Here is a 15,258-nt window from a genome sequence, read left to right on the forward strand (position 1 = left end):
CAGCAGATGGGGACGTTTGCAAGACAACAACCGTCTGCACGAACAGTTCGACGACGTTTGCAGCAGCATGGACTATCAGCTCGGAGACCATGGCTGCGGTTACCCTTGACGCAGCATCACAGACAGGAGCGCCTGCGATGGTGCACTCAACGACGAACCTGGGTGCACGAATGGCAAAACGTCAGTTTTTCGGATGAATCCGGGTGCTGTTTACAGCATCATGATGGTCGCATCCGTGTTTGGCGACATAGCGGTGAACGCACATTGGAAGCGTGTATTCGTCATCGCCATACTGGCGTATCATCCGACGTGATGGTATGGGGTACCATTAGTTACACATCTTGCTCACCTCTTGTTCACATTGACTGCACTTTGAACAGTGGAGGTTACATTTCAGATGTGTTACGTCTCGTGGCTCTACCCTTCATTCGACCCCTGCGAAACCCTACATTTCAGCAGGATAATGCACGACTGCATGTTGCAGGTCCTGTACGGGCCTTTCTCGATACAGAAAATGTTCGACTCCTGCCCTGGCCAGCACATTCCCCAGATCTCTCACCAATTCAAAACGTGGTCAATGGTGGCCGAGCAACTGGCTCGTCACAATACGCCAGTCACTATTCTTAATGAACTGTGGTATTGTGTTGAAGCTGCATGGGCAGCTGTACCTGTGCACGCTATCCAAGCTCTGTTTGACTCAATGCCCAGTCGTATCAAGGCCGTTATTATGGCCAGAGGTGGTTGTTGTGGGTACTGATTTCTCAGGATCTATGCACCCAAATTACGTGAAAATGTAATCACATGTCAGTTCTAGTATAATATATTTGTCCAATGAATACCCGTTTATCATCTGCATTTCTTCTTGGTGGAGGAATTTTAATGGCCAGTAGTATGGCTCAAAATTGGAATTTTTATACTGAAGAGATTTCTTATTTTGTCTGTCACCCTTTGCTTGCGACACATCTGTTTAACACTAAGTTAAGTATTCTCATTTTCTTTTCGTAATAAAACTCAGTAATAAGATTTGTTTGAGCTGTTTGTCTAGCGATCAGAGAGAGAAATTTCCTAGATACACCATATTCGATGACAAGACAGGATTCAACAGGTGTTGTTGCCAACGCCTTGTATATAATAAAGTTGGTCACTGACCGTGACTAGGAAACGCAGAGGAGTCAGTATGTATTTAATACTGCAGCCGGCAGGGTGGGCTTCCTGAGGCAGGCTGTGGCGGCACATATCAGTAGCGGAGAGGCGGCCAACAGCAAGTCTTGCCAGTATCCCAGGAGGAGGCTAACCAGGTCCTGTGTGGCCAGGCTTGAACCGAGGTTTTCCAGATTCGATGCAGTATTAGGTACTGTCGTGCGTTGGACGCCCCCATTGGAATGGTACCAGTTCGAAGCCTAGAAACATCACGATAGTGGGCGCTGGCAGGCCTGAAACTGCATCTAGTAACCGGTGCGGACCGTGAAGGCTGCCAGCTGGCACCGAGACTGCATAGGAACCAATGCTCGAGTCGAAGTCAGGACCGTAGCTGAAATACAGCACGGCGACAGCGGTAGACACGTCATTAGTCCAGTCTGACATTCAGGCAGGACAGGTCTACAGTTGAGTGGTGGGGGACAAGTCCCCGGTGTAAGCGACCTTCGGCTGGGCTAGAGGCCCAAATACATCTGTTGGGGTGGCGTTGTTGTGTGAAAAAGCCGTGCTTCCTGTCACGTACGCCAGAAAGTGCTACTCCAGGAGTTGGTGTGGAGGAACTCAGCCTGTCGTAAGACAGTCGGCGGAGCGCAGGACGTTGAGGTAGATGTGTTACAGTGCCTGCCACTGGAATTTCGTAACTGGCAGCCCGCTTGTCCGACTGTCGTGGCTCTCTCTAAGCAATGACATAATGAAGTTGCATCTTAACGGCGTGCCAAACAATATCAGTACCAACCTCTTTTTGGCAAATAATGCAGTCATCTATAACGAACCAGGATTTTAAAAAGCTACAAAAATATCTAGTCAGTTTCAAAGTTGTGCAAAGATTGACAACTACTTTTAAATATTCAGGTATCTAAACTTTTTGTCGAAATTTTCTCGGGCTTCGATCCAGGTTGGTGCGTTCAAATTTCGAGACGTTTCGATGATGTCATTCACATCACTTTCTGGGGAAGTGTGGATGATCCCTTTTCAGCCATAGGTTTTACAATTTATTTTTATTACATTTATTTTCTTTTTCTTCCAGTACGGTGCATATTTGGCTTTGACATTATAACAGTTTTCAAACATTAGTCATTTATATTTGTTATAATTTTACAGTAAAATCATTCAGACATTACCATAAATAGAATTGATACTTGTATATCATATTAACAGTCCTTTAGTTCTAATGGGATGCAGTGTTCGAAGGGATGGAATAGGTAGGTCATCACAGGGTACGGAGTTTGGGTGGAGTGATGATACAGAGGTGAGGTGTCTCAATTACTATATACGTGTGGGGCTTAATTACTACATACATAGGTCAGCTGCGGTGGAAGCATGCAGCCTTGCTTAGCTCCTGTTTTCACTGTTACTGAATCTGAAAGCAGACCTTGATGTTGAACCTGGCACATATAGTTTCCACACATGCGCTTGACAAGAGCAATTGTTTTCTTGTGGATTCAAATGGTTCAAATGGCTCTGAGCACTATGGGACTTAACATCTTAGGTCATCAGTCCCCTAGAACTTAGAACTACTTAAACCTAAGGACATCACACAACACCCAGCCATCATGAGGCAGAGAAAATCCATGACCCCACCGGGAATCGAACCCGGGAACCCGGGCGTGCGAAGCGAGAACGCTAACGCACCACCACGAGATTCTGGCTTGCTTGGTACTGAGAGCTATTTAACATAGTACTAAATCTTGTAATGGTACAAGTAATGGGTAAAATGAGAGGCAATGGAACACATCCAGAAGACCCAGATTTTGCAGATGGCCTTTGCCTTCTATCATATAGCCTCAACTACATGATACATCCTTTACACCATTTAAATGTGCAGAACTGAAAGTATTTGTAAATTCTGTACAAGATATTAACACAAATATCACGACAACAAAAACAATAGCAAATGCTGGTACCCGTTTAAATGGACGTTCCAGCATGTGGTATTATAATGGGTCTCTAGATTGAAACATAATATGTTCCCAAATACACTATTACAATGTACATTATCTTAACTGTAAAGTGAATTCACTCATATGAACTGTATCCACTGTTTTGGGCAGAGTGTTTAGCAAGTCTTAATCTTTTTTAAAAATTTTCATTAAATTTTTCTGTCTGCTCAGTGTATAATGGAGCTAAAAGCAGCGAATTTGTGAGAATGGGGATGGAATGATGCACTGCGTATTATATTGTATGTATCGACACATTTCTTGTTAATATGCTACTAGAAGGCTGCATTTTGTATTTTAGGGTATGAATCCGCAGTTTCCCCGCATACATCAAAGCTAAGCATGCTAATAACACTGCTAATCGTAACACCTGGTTTCTTTATAGTCCGCTGTTCCATTGTTGTACATCTGAACCCGCACACTGAGTGTGTAGTATTAGTAGTCTTCTGTTTCTTATACAAGCACTTGCTGAACAGTTCAGCCGTCTCAGGTTGTGACTTCTCTTCTCCTAAAATGCACTGACCTTGTCAAGTTCTTCAGATAACTGTGTATTCATCACGTGCAAATAAAAATCACGCGTCTTATTTTACTCTCCAATTATTCAGTCATTAAAATTTGCTGTAAACTTACGTTCAGCTGAGTCACTTTTCTTCATTAACTCTCGCATTGAAAGAGTAAATTTTTTATATTCTTCAAAGCGGTTGTTTAAAGCAAAAAACTTTCTTTTTCAAGCGAAACTAACTCTAGCTTCCTTTATTATTTTATTTTTAAGTGACTCTGATGGCTTTCTACCTCGGCGAATTCAGTATTTCATGTCAAGTTCTTTTATTTTGAAAGTCGATAATCAGCATTACGAAGCAGAACCGCAGAGGTGCCGGTGGGTTGTGAGTATACATGTCGCAATAGCGTAAGCTTTCGTTAATTAACAGACCTGTTTTGCGGTCATCAGACACGACTCTCGTCATTCTCTGGTTCTGGTTCTGGTCCATTACACAGGGCGGCGCAGCTGAAAGCAGTCGTCCTCCCATCTGAATACGAAAGCAATATTTCGACTTCCGAAAGAGAGTTAAAAGCTACAAATTCGTATAGTTTTATGCAGTAGTCGATTGTTAACATTCTTCTGAAGTTCAGTTTATTTCATTAGTGAAGTTAGACATTTCTCCTAGTTGTGTGCAAAATGACTTTCTCGATAGAAGAAAGAATTGTAATTGTCGAAGAATATGTGGAAACAGGCTCGATTAAGGAAATTTTCGGGGTCAAGTATCCAGATAGAGGTCTACGAGCAAAGAGAGAAATACAGAGTCTTTATAAAAATTCGGTCACTACAGATCTGTCCAAAATGTAAAACGCCAGAGAATTCTTTCAGTTCGTACAGCAGAAGCTATTGCAGATATTCGCCGAAGACGTATTCAGAGCCCAAAGAAGTCTATACGTAAACTGGCTCAAAACGGGCATGTAAGTAATAGGGGTTTCCAGCGGATATTGAAAAGTCTTAATTTGAAGCCATACCGTGTGACGGTTGTGCAGCAATTGTGGGAGGGCGACAGAAACGTGTAGATTACTGCACGTGCCTCCTGAATAACATCAACGATGGTTTGTCAGATACTTTCCATTACATCATGAGTGATGAAGCGTGGTTTCATCTTTCCAGCCATGTGAATTCACAGAATACGAGGTACTGAGCGTCAGAGAACCCTAACATTGTGTATCAGCAGCGACACAATGATGAAAAAATCGGCTTGTGACGCGTTGTAACAGGAACGTGTATCATTGGAGCGATGTATTTTTAACACTGCCCTCAACACGGTTGCATACAAGCAAATTTTTGATACATTTTGTGCCCAACTCACTGAATATGAAAGACAACGCTGCTTCTTCCAGCAAAATGTTGCAACAAGCCCACGTCCTACCGTTCCCTGGAACGACTGCATGATGTCTTCACTGAGGAACAAAGTATCAGCGAACATTTATGGTCACCACGTTCACAACATCTAACCACACGTAATTTTTTTTCCTGTGGAGATACTTGGAAAGCAAACTGTATAAAACAAGACCATACAAAGTACAGGTACTGAAAGACAATATCAGCCGTGAAGTTGCTGTCATCTGTATATCCGAACTTTACGCCTGGTGAATCTGAATGTGCTTAGACGTGCACAGCTGTGTACTGATTTTGCAGGGGTTCATTTCAACATCTTACATAAAAGTATTTTTTACTGAGTTTTTACACTAGAAATAAATGCCAAGTCCTTTTCAGCTCCTTATTTCTTCATTTCCTTCATACTTACGCACCACCCTGTATAACGCAGTGAGAGTTGTAACACAGAATAACCTGACCTTGTTACATAATCTTCAGCATTCTTCCACTCAAAAGTAATAGCATTCAAACCCTTGACTGGTTGCCCGCATTTAGATTTGCTGCAGATTTCCTGAATCGGGAAAAGCACATGACAGGACGGTTCACCGCCCCACGATTACCCAATCAGAGCCTATGCTACGTCTGTAATGACATCATCACTGGGCTTAATTTTCCTTCTCTCCTTTTAATACTTACAATGAGTGACGTGGGGCAAAGGTTAAAACACTAACTCGCATTCTGGAAAAACGAGTTTCAGACCTCAAAACATAGGTAATCCGTCATGTCTTTGTAAGTAACTTCAGACGAACGCTTGGTTGACATTTTCGAAAGGTCGCTACCACTTTGCTTCCACGTCCTTGTCCAGGTGGGCTACTGTCCTGTCATTACAATGCACGATTGATGGGTCGGTAAACTACAATTTTTTCCTAATGTAATGTTCTTGAGCCTTTCGCAACTACTTCTTAACGAGTTTCCAGCTGGTGCTCTTTTACGGATGTTAGATCAACGGGCATTTTGTCGTTCTTCTGGCGCTTCTCTAGCGACAGTGGCTAGCACTGTCAAATGTGCACCCTCTCCCGCTGCTTTTCGTGCTGGCGAAACGTCAGAAAACCGTTAAACGCCCGTCGACGGAAGAACCCGAGAAGAATACAATAAGGTCACATGTTTCTCAACGTACTTCCACTAAACGCAGTGCTGTTGACCAACGCTATCTCGTTCATCTGCTAAATCGGCTTCACTTTTTTAGTGACCGTTAGTAGTATATCCGCTATGCAATAGCCTTTGATTTATGTTTCTCCCTTGCAATCTCTTTCCGTCGTAACCACATCTCACATCGACGAAAGCTTTTTCTACGAGTTTCAGTAATGAAAATGAATTTGTCTATCCTCGACTGTTTCTGAGAAACTATAAGCGATACAGGCAATAATAGGAAAATTCGGGAATTTGTGGTAAGGTCTTACGGGACCAAACTGCTGAGATCACCAGTCCCCAAGCCTACACACTACTTAATCTAACTGAAACTAAATTACGCTATGGACAACACACACACGCATGCCCGAGGAGGACTCGAACCTCCGACGGGGGGAGCAGCACTGATCGTGACAAGGCGGCCGAGACCGCGCGGCTACCCCACGCGGCAGACAATAATATACAAACGTAATTTTACAATTGTATGTGGTAAATAAACAACCAATTTACAAATTCTACGAAAAACTGTTACCTCTGCCCACGAGAAAGAACGAAATTTACACACTCGAGAAGGCTGTGGTTCAAACCCTCGCTGGGCCATCTCGATTCGGATTTACCGTCGTTTCCTAAGTCGCTTCAGGAAAATTCCGGAAAGGTTCGTCTGGAAGGGACACAGCTGACTTCGTTACTTATTGATACCTACTGCAAGCTTGTGCTCCGTCTCTAGTAACCACGGAAAGCTAAACTCCAGTTTTTCATCCTTTGTCTATATGGCTCCCATTATAACGAGTTCTTAGTTCGTGTTAGCATGCCAAGCGATATAAAACTCCTAGTAGCCCTGAACCCATTACAATTACTGTTAATAGAATTCCAATGTCATTTGCAGATTACGGTAGATTACCGTCAAAGAAGCAGAGCAGAAAATTTAAACAACCGGCTTTCTGTTGCGTGAGGTTTTTACGGAGGAAGCGACATCCTCTTAAAATCCAATACGTGAAGTAATCGAATTTTTGAACGAAACTGAGAATAGGTATGCGATGGACTAGTGACCGCCAGCTTTAGTTATCCTACAGTCGCAGGTCATGATGATGTGCAGCGTGGCATCACCTCGTCAGTAAATATGTCTCCTGACCCACACGATCTGTTGTCCTAGTCATTCGCTTGGAAATGACATAACAAGCCTCTGCCAGATCTTATTAATGTTAATACGAAATGGTCTATATTCCGGTAAGTCTTCCTTCCTGGACCTACCCCTTCCAAGTGTTAGAGATCCTTATCGGAATAAAGAGCGCAGCTACTTCATCACGTTTTCGAGTGTGGTTTAAAAATCAGTAGCATTGGCTTCATAATTATAAAATTTCAAGGATAACAAAACCATATCAGAAATGCGAACTTTTCTGATTGTCACTGTACACTGACGCTATTTGGTATTAGAATCACGGTACATCCTGTTAAGAATAATGTCGCTCTTCAGCACCATGAGAATACCCCATCTACTTTTGGGTAAAATGAAACAGTTCATTGTGTCCAGTAGCTACTTACTACTGACATCATTTTTGCGTAGCAAAATCGTTACCAAGGTAGAGCTATGAAGGTTAGGAGTAAAGGATCGGTTCCGATCTTCGAAGTACTTTGCCAGAAAACTGCGTGGAGGAAAGAGAGCTCTTGGTATGAAACGTACGTGCAGGGTCTCGGGGAGTAGGTCGCAGTTACTGTATAACGGACAGGTATCCCAGTGACCCGTGTGACTGGCTATGAGTATGACGCAAGTATCTGGCAGGGAGCAGCCAGATAGTACTGACAGCTGTCACCAGCCGTACGTCATGTATGGCTGATCTCCATAAACCCACAGCGTTCCCATAAACTGTAGTGTCTCGTAACAGCTGATTAGTACAGCAAAGGAGAAGGGCCTTTATGCACTTTAGGACGCTATATTTACACGCACGAGTGTAACTGGTGTGCTAAACTACCAGTCTTCATAATAATCCATAATATTAAACACACATTAGTCGACGAGAAGTTACTGGAATTTTTGATGAGTTAAGGGCAGACCAGTTGTTCTTGAAGGTGCATGAAGGATAGGCCTATTCTAATTTTCATGAAAGGTATATTTATTCTCGTTATCATATAGCAAACTGAATGTTACGTGTATTGAACGGGACAGACGATAGAACACTATGCAGGAACTAAGAAATGGCTCAATAGGTCTGGTAACGATAGCACTGCATCCAGAGGACAGGACATGCGTAGTGAAAAACTCTTTGAAAATTATAAAGACCTCCAAGAACAGAAGACAATGGTGTATAAAGCGAGGAAGCCAATAACTTCACAGAAGAGTAGAAGGAATATCTGAGACTATCAAGAAAATAAAAACTACTTACAGATTTTTATTTTTATTTGTGTATGTATATTAAATGAAAAGCATGAGTTTGCTTTTGTTCTCCAGTATTGTAGAACAAAAGCAAACTGGTTCTTTTCATTTATTATAATGTTGTTCTACGAAGAACTGACGGAAGATTCTGTTAATATGTGTATGTATATATTTATTTCTGACTCAACGTTGAATCGGTCAGAGAAAATGAACATATCAGGTGCATTTTCTTGTGAACAAGAAAACTGAATTTCGGCGATATATAGTAGGTTTAGGAAGAAATGGCAATGGAAAGAACAAAGAAATCAGATAAAAAATCCTGTTATCAAGTAGTTTCTACGACTCGAACGCAAGATAATGGAGTGAGGACGCAAATGAAGAGTAGCAAACGAGAGTTAGTACCAGGAAAAACTGATTAAAACGAACTTGATCCACAGTTGATCTAAATGAATAGAAAAAAAATGATGGAGAATAAGGAGAAAGCATATCTGTTAGGCGTTTACAATCTACATCACACAACTCAATAATAGTACCAGAGAGTAAATAAAATTAAGTCTGCAAACCAAATCAACCTTTGGTCAGGCAATTAGATTATAAGGAGAGGCACAACTAGGTAGTTGATGGAGAAATATTAATGTCCATTTCTTAGAAATATCACGATTTACTTTGCAGGTATCACTTTTTACAAGAACCGTCTCAGCAGTTAAAATTATGGGCGGAATGAGACTGGAATCCTCATTATTACCCTTCACGAGAAGCACTTTAACCATCTGAGCTCCCTGAGACCTCCTCGCTCCTCGACTCAAGGCTGCAAGTTATCGGTACTTCCCACCTATTCTGCCCACTTCAAATACCCTTTATAGCAAACCTTACAGTTCTAGTACTCCTGGAAGAAGGGAAGTGACGTCGCAGACTGGCTTAGCCGCAGCCTAAGAGTTATTTCGTGAATATCACTTCCATTCTATACTGAAGCGCCAAAGCAACTGGTAAGGCATGCGTATTCAAATACGGAGATATGTAAACTGGGAGAACGTGGTGCTGCGTTGGGCAACGCCTATATAAGACAACAGGTGTTTGGCGCAGTTCTTAGATCGGTTACTGCTGCTACAACCGCAGGTTATCAAGATTTAAGTGAGTCCGAACGTGGTGTAATAGTTGGCCCACGAGCGATGGGACGCAGCATCTCCGAGCTAGCGATGAAGTGGGGTTTTTCCCGCACGACTATTTCACGAGTGTACCGTAAATATCAGGAATCCTGTAGAACATCAAATCTCTGACATCGCTGCGGCCGAAAAAAAGATCCTGGAAGATCGGGACCAACGACGAATGAAGAGAAACGTTCAACATGAGACAATTGCAACCCTTCCGCAAATTTCTCTAGATTTTAATGCTAGGCCATCAACAACTTTCAGCGTGCGAATCATTCAACAAAACATCATCGATGTGGGCTTTCCAAGCCGAAGGCCCACTCGTGCACCCTTTATGAGTGGACGACACAAAGCTTTACGCCTCGCCTGGGCCTGTCGACACCGACATTGGACTGTTGATGACTGGAAACACGTTGCCTGGTCGGACGAGTCACGTTTCAAATTGTATCGGGCGGATGGAAATGTACGGGTATGGAGACAACCTCGTGAATCCATGGACGCTGCATACCAGAAGGAGACTGTTCAAGCTGGTGGAGGCTCTGTAATGATGTGGGGCGTGTGCATTTGGAGTGTTATAGGACCCCTGATACGTCCAGATACGACTTTGACAGGTGGCACATGCGTAAGCATTCTGTATGATCACCTACATCCACTCATGTCCATTGTACATTCCGACGCACTTGGACAATTCCAGCAGTACAATGCGGCACCCCACAAATCCAGAATTGCTACAGAGTGGCTGCAGGAACACACTTCTGAGTTTAAACACTTCCGCTGGCAACGAAACTCCCCAGACATGAACATTATTGAGTGTATCTGGGATGCCTTGCAACGTGCTGTTCAGAAGAGATCTCCACCCCCTCGTACTCTTACGGATTTATGGATAACCCTGCAGGTTTCATGATGTCAATTCCCTCCAGCGCTACTTCAGACATCAGTCGGCTCCATGCCACGTTATGCTGCAGCACTTGTGCGTGCTCGCGAGGGCCCTAACGATATTAGGCAGGTGTATCAGTTTCTTTGGCTCTTCAGTGTATTTATTAAATACTGTTATGATTCCGGGGCAATGTCAATAAGAGCAAGAGCTTTATTATACTGTTTTGTATTTAAAAAATATTTACCCACTGCTTTGCTCCATAGCTTTTATGTGATTCACAAATATCGCTTTCAGTCTGGTATTAAAATTTGTTTATTATATATCAGAATTAAGGTTGTACTAAAATGAGCTAAGTAATTATGATACCTGTACTGTCGAATGGTGTGTGCGTATGTTAGCGGATGTCTCAAACAGTATCTATTCGCGCAATAAATACGTATATAGAGTCATTCTCAACGTTTAAAAACTCCCGAAGTGATGTAGATGTTGCTGCGACAAGTAATTTGATGTAGGACTCATGGGGCCGCAAATGTTGAGAACTACCCCAAAAGTGGATGGCAAATGTTAGACAGGTGACGTCACTAGATGACGTACCTCGCCAGACGTGCAGCGCTCGTGCTTGTCGATGCTACCCTTGCGGTAAGGGGCGGCGCTGCACATCGCCCCACCAAGCTTATCTGTTTTCGAATTACTTTAGTGAGGGTGATCTGTTGTATACGTAGAAGCTAAACATTTTTGTCCTCACTGTAATCAACGAAAAGCTGTTCTTAGTTTGTGTTCCTTTCCTTTTGCCCCTTCTTTTTTTCTTTTTTGTTTACGGACTTTATGTAAAATAGAAAATGTAGCTCATTTACTAGTAGCGATGTAATTCGGAAGCTTAAAGTCGTTTACCTGTGACGGACGCAATAGCTAGGATTTTCTGGTACCGTACTTTGAAGTAAACCATTGAAGACCTTTAAATAAAACAGTAAAATTTACTTCAGGTAACAACATAATTGTCTTACGCAATACAAAATAGTACCGCTTGCCACACACAGTTCTCAGACCCTTATACCCACGCGCTAAAGTCGAGCACAAAGGTCCGAAACCACGCCGACGTGGATACTTGACTTTGGTTGGGGTGATCAGCTGCGACAGACCGATAGGCTTAACCGCTGCACGTGTGCCGAGGTACCACATCTACTGATATCTTGAACATTTGTCGTCCGCTTTTTGGGTATTTCGCGAACATTTGCGGCCCCACGTCTCTTAAATTAATTGTTTTGGGTCATCTACGTAGCTTCGGTGGCTTTTAAAACGTTAACAAGAATCACCCTATATTTTAAAATTAGTTTACCGTAGTCCGTAACGTATCAATTTTCAAGTATTTTCTTTTTTTAAAATTTGTATATAATGACTTTAGACAGCGTGCTTTCTATTTACAGTAACCGCTCTGCCTTGCATCAGTTTCAAGAGAATAAAAGTGAGAACAGCACATAAAACGTAGCTGGAGGTTTCGCCAACGAGTCAGTGAAAGTAAGTGCATTAGGATTTCAAGTATTAAAACATATTTCGACTATTACATTTTTCAGACTCAAAAATGCACCCTAAATCATATGTTTGTGCTCAGTGTAATTGGCTATTTATGTGCAAATCCAAAGACGAACTCGCAGTAACGACCTACGATTCTTGAATAGAAGGTCAAATTGGTGTGATGGGCCCAAATGAAAAAAAAAAACTTCAATAAACAAACAGCAGTATTCGTAGACAAGCCGTCGCAGTGGTGTCACGTCATGACGAAATTGTCGCACCACGCTGTGAGACGTATGACGTTGTTTTATCATCTGAATAAACGTTACTTACTTTTGCTCTTATGTCTATTGAAGGGTTCATACTTGAAGTAAGGCACAGCTCAGAGCAATAACTTCTGCATTTCCTCCTCGCAATTTCGCATGAGTGAATATTTTCTCATATTGCCTGAGATCGTACACCGTACACATGAATTTCTTTTTCTCTACATTCTTTTCAGCATCCGAGTTACTATTGTCATCAGTCCAAAATACATCAAAAAAAGTTTTGCATCACCTCGGTTCCGGGAGTTTCGGAACCTGTACAGAAAATTGGAATAGAGATCAACATAAACATCATTTCCACCCTTTCTATTGCTCATGAAAACTGCTCATTACATGTTGTGCCACCGTACAGCGAGACCTTCAGAGGTGATGGTCCAGATTGCAGAACACGCCGGTACCTCTAATACCCACTAGCACGTCCTCTTTCACTGATGCATACCTGTATTCATCGTGCCATACTGTCCACAAGTTCATCAAGGCATTCTTGGTCCAGTTTGTCCCACTCCTCAACGGCGATTCGGCGTAGATCCCTCAGAGTAGTAGGTGAGTCACGTCGTCCATAAACAGCCCTTTTCAACCGATCCCAGGCATGTTCGATAGGGTTCATGTCTGGAGAACAAGCTGGCCATTCTAGTCGAGCGATGTCGTTATCCTGAAGGAAGTCATTAACGAGATATGCACGATGGGGGCGCGAATTGTTGTCCATAAAGACGAGTGCCTCATCAATATGCTGCCGATATGGTTGCACTATCGGTCGGAGGATGGAATTCACGTATCGTGCAGCCGTTACGGCGCCTTTCATGACCACCAGAGGCGTACGTCGGCCCCACATCATGCCACACCAAAACATCAGCGAACCTCCATCTCGCTGCACTCGCTGTACAATGTGTTTAAGGCGTCCATCTTGACCGTATTGCCTCCAAACACATCTCCGACGATTGTCTGGTTGAAGGCATATGCGACACTCATTAGTGAAGAGAACGTGGTGCCAATCCTGAGCGGTCCATTGGGCATGTTGTTGGGTCCATCTGTACCGCGCTGCGTGGTGTCGTGGTTTCAAAGATAGACCTCGCCATGGACGTCGAGAGTGAAGTTGCGCATCGTAACCTTTTAAGCACAGTTTGAGTCTTAACACGACGTCCTGTTGCTGCACGAAAGCCGCGCGCGATTATCCGAGCAGTCTAAGGCGCTGCAGTCATGGACTGTGTGGCTCTCCCGGCGGAGGTTCGAGTCCTCCTTCGAGCATGGGTGTGTGTGTTTGTCCTTAGGATAATTTTGTTTAAGTAATGTGTAAGCTTAGTGACTGATGACCTTAGCAGTTAAGTCCCATAAGATTTCACACACATTTGAACATTTTTGTTGCATGAAAAGCATTATTCAACATGGTGGCGTTGCTGTCAGGTTTCCTCCGAGCCATAATCCGTAGGTAGCGGTCATCCACTGCAGTAGTAGCTTTTTGATGGCCTGAGCGTGGCATGTCATCGACATTTCCTGTCTCTCTGTATCTCCTCCATATCCGAACAACACCGCTTTGGTTCACTCCGAAACGCTTGGACACTTTCTTGCTGAGAACCCTTTCTGGCACATCGAACCGCGGTATTGACCGTTTAGGCATGGCTGAACTACAGACAGCACGAGCCGTGTACCTCTTTCCTGGTGGAATAACTGGAATTGATCGGCTGTCGGACCCCCTCCGTCTAATAGGCACTGCTCATCCATGGTTGTTTACATCTTTGGGCGGGTTTAGTGACGTGTAGGGACTGTGTCTGTGATCTGTGGTATAATATCCACAGTCAACGTCTATCTTCCGGAGTTCTGGGAACTGAACTGGGGCGATGCAAAACGTTTTTTGATGTGTGTGCATTATCTTCCACGAAGGTTGCAAAACTGCAAAATACAAATAAGAAATACAAACTCTACAGAGAAATACTGAGGAAGATTAGCTCACCAGGCAAAGTATTAGTCATTTGTTTAAAAGAGCGCACTGGTCGCTTTGGAGCGCTGTGGTGGTGCAGGGCTGGTCACGTGATCGCTGACGTGAGTAAGTGTAGTGGCGCGTGTGTGTGTGTGTGTGTGTGTGTGTGTGTGTGTGTGTGAGAGAGAGAGAGAGAGAGAGAGAGAGAGAGAGAGAGCGGGAGGGAGGGTGGGAGGGGGGGGGGGTGCCAGTCGGCTGGATGGAGTCAGTGATTCGAAAACGCGATAGGAGCCATAGTGTTTGGAACTGACTATGACCATGCCACGAATGAAGTTAGCTGATTTGTTGTATCAACGTGGATTACCTAACATGTTTGAAGTAATGAGGTCTCACTCGCAACCATGTAACATAGCGCAAGAACAGAAGATTTTAATCGACAGCGACCAGAGATAGGTATCACGCCTTGTCAGTGACAATTGGTCCTTACTGCTAGAGGAATCACAGTTGTTAGTGGATGCAAGTCCATTTAAAGCAGTTTCCTGGCGACGGGAACTACTTGCAATGGACAATTAGAGTTGGCTACCCAGCAAAAAGCTATTGCTCACATAAGGGCATACAGCTGCGCGTCCTCAATGGACGCAGCAACGCAGGAACTGGACTGTGTCTGATGTACCCTTCGTGTGTAACTAGGAACGACTTTTCGCACTGTAACAAGTATGTCTGAAAAAGGTCGCGCGGGGAATCGCAGTTTTCGGTGAGATGGGGCTGGGAGGGGATGGGTGGGGAGGGGAATGGATGGGGGGGGGGGGGGGAGCGGAGGGGGGTTGGTGTTTCCATTTAGGATATGGAGTAAGTGTATGGTTTAGCCCGAATTAGCTGCCATTTGTGTAGCCATTCGAACACCTTTTTACTGCAGCTATTTTCCAGTACACTAA

The 15,258-nt window shown here is 43.6% G+C and overlaps 1 protein-coding gene across 6 annotated transcripts in view; it reads left to right on the plus strand.

Moving 5' to 3' along the window:
* LOC126354343 (uncharacterized) overlaps positions 1 to 15,258 on the plus strand; it is a 322,836-nt gene that overhangs the window by 112,437 nt on the left and 195,141 nt on the right. For 5 of the 6 annotated variants that reach the window (XM_050003914.1, XM_050003916.1, XM_050003915.1 and 2 more), the window contains exon 2: positions 12,001 to 12,091. The exons of the other annotated variant lie outside the window; for it this stretch is intronic. The gene's annotated coding sequence lies outside the window, so the exon portion shown is untranslated. The remainder of the gene's footprint in view (positions 1 to 12,000; positions 12,092 to 15,258) is intronic. 6 annotated transcript variants of the gene reach the window in all.

This window comes from Schistocerca gregaria, chromosome 3 (genome assembly GCF_023897955.1).
Source record: "Schistocerca gregaria isolate iqSchGreg1 chromosome 3, iqSchGreg1.2, whole genome shotgun sequence".
In the NCBI taxonomy this organism is placed as follows: Eukaryota; Metazoa; Arthropoda; class Insecta; order Orthoptera; family Acrididae; genus Schistocerca; species Schistocerca gregaria.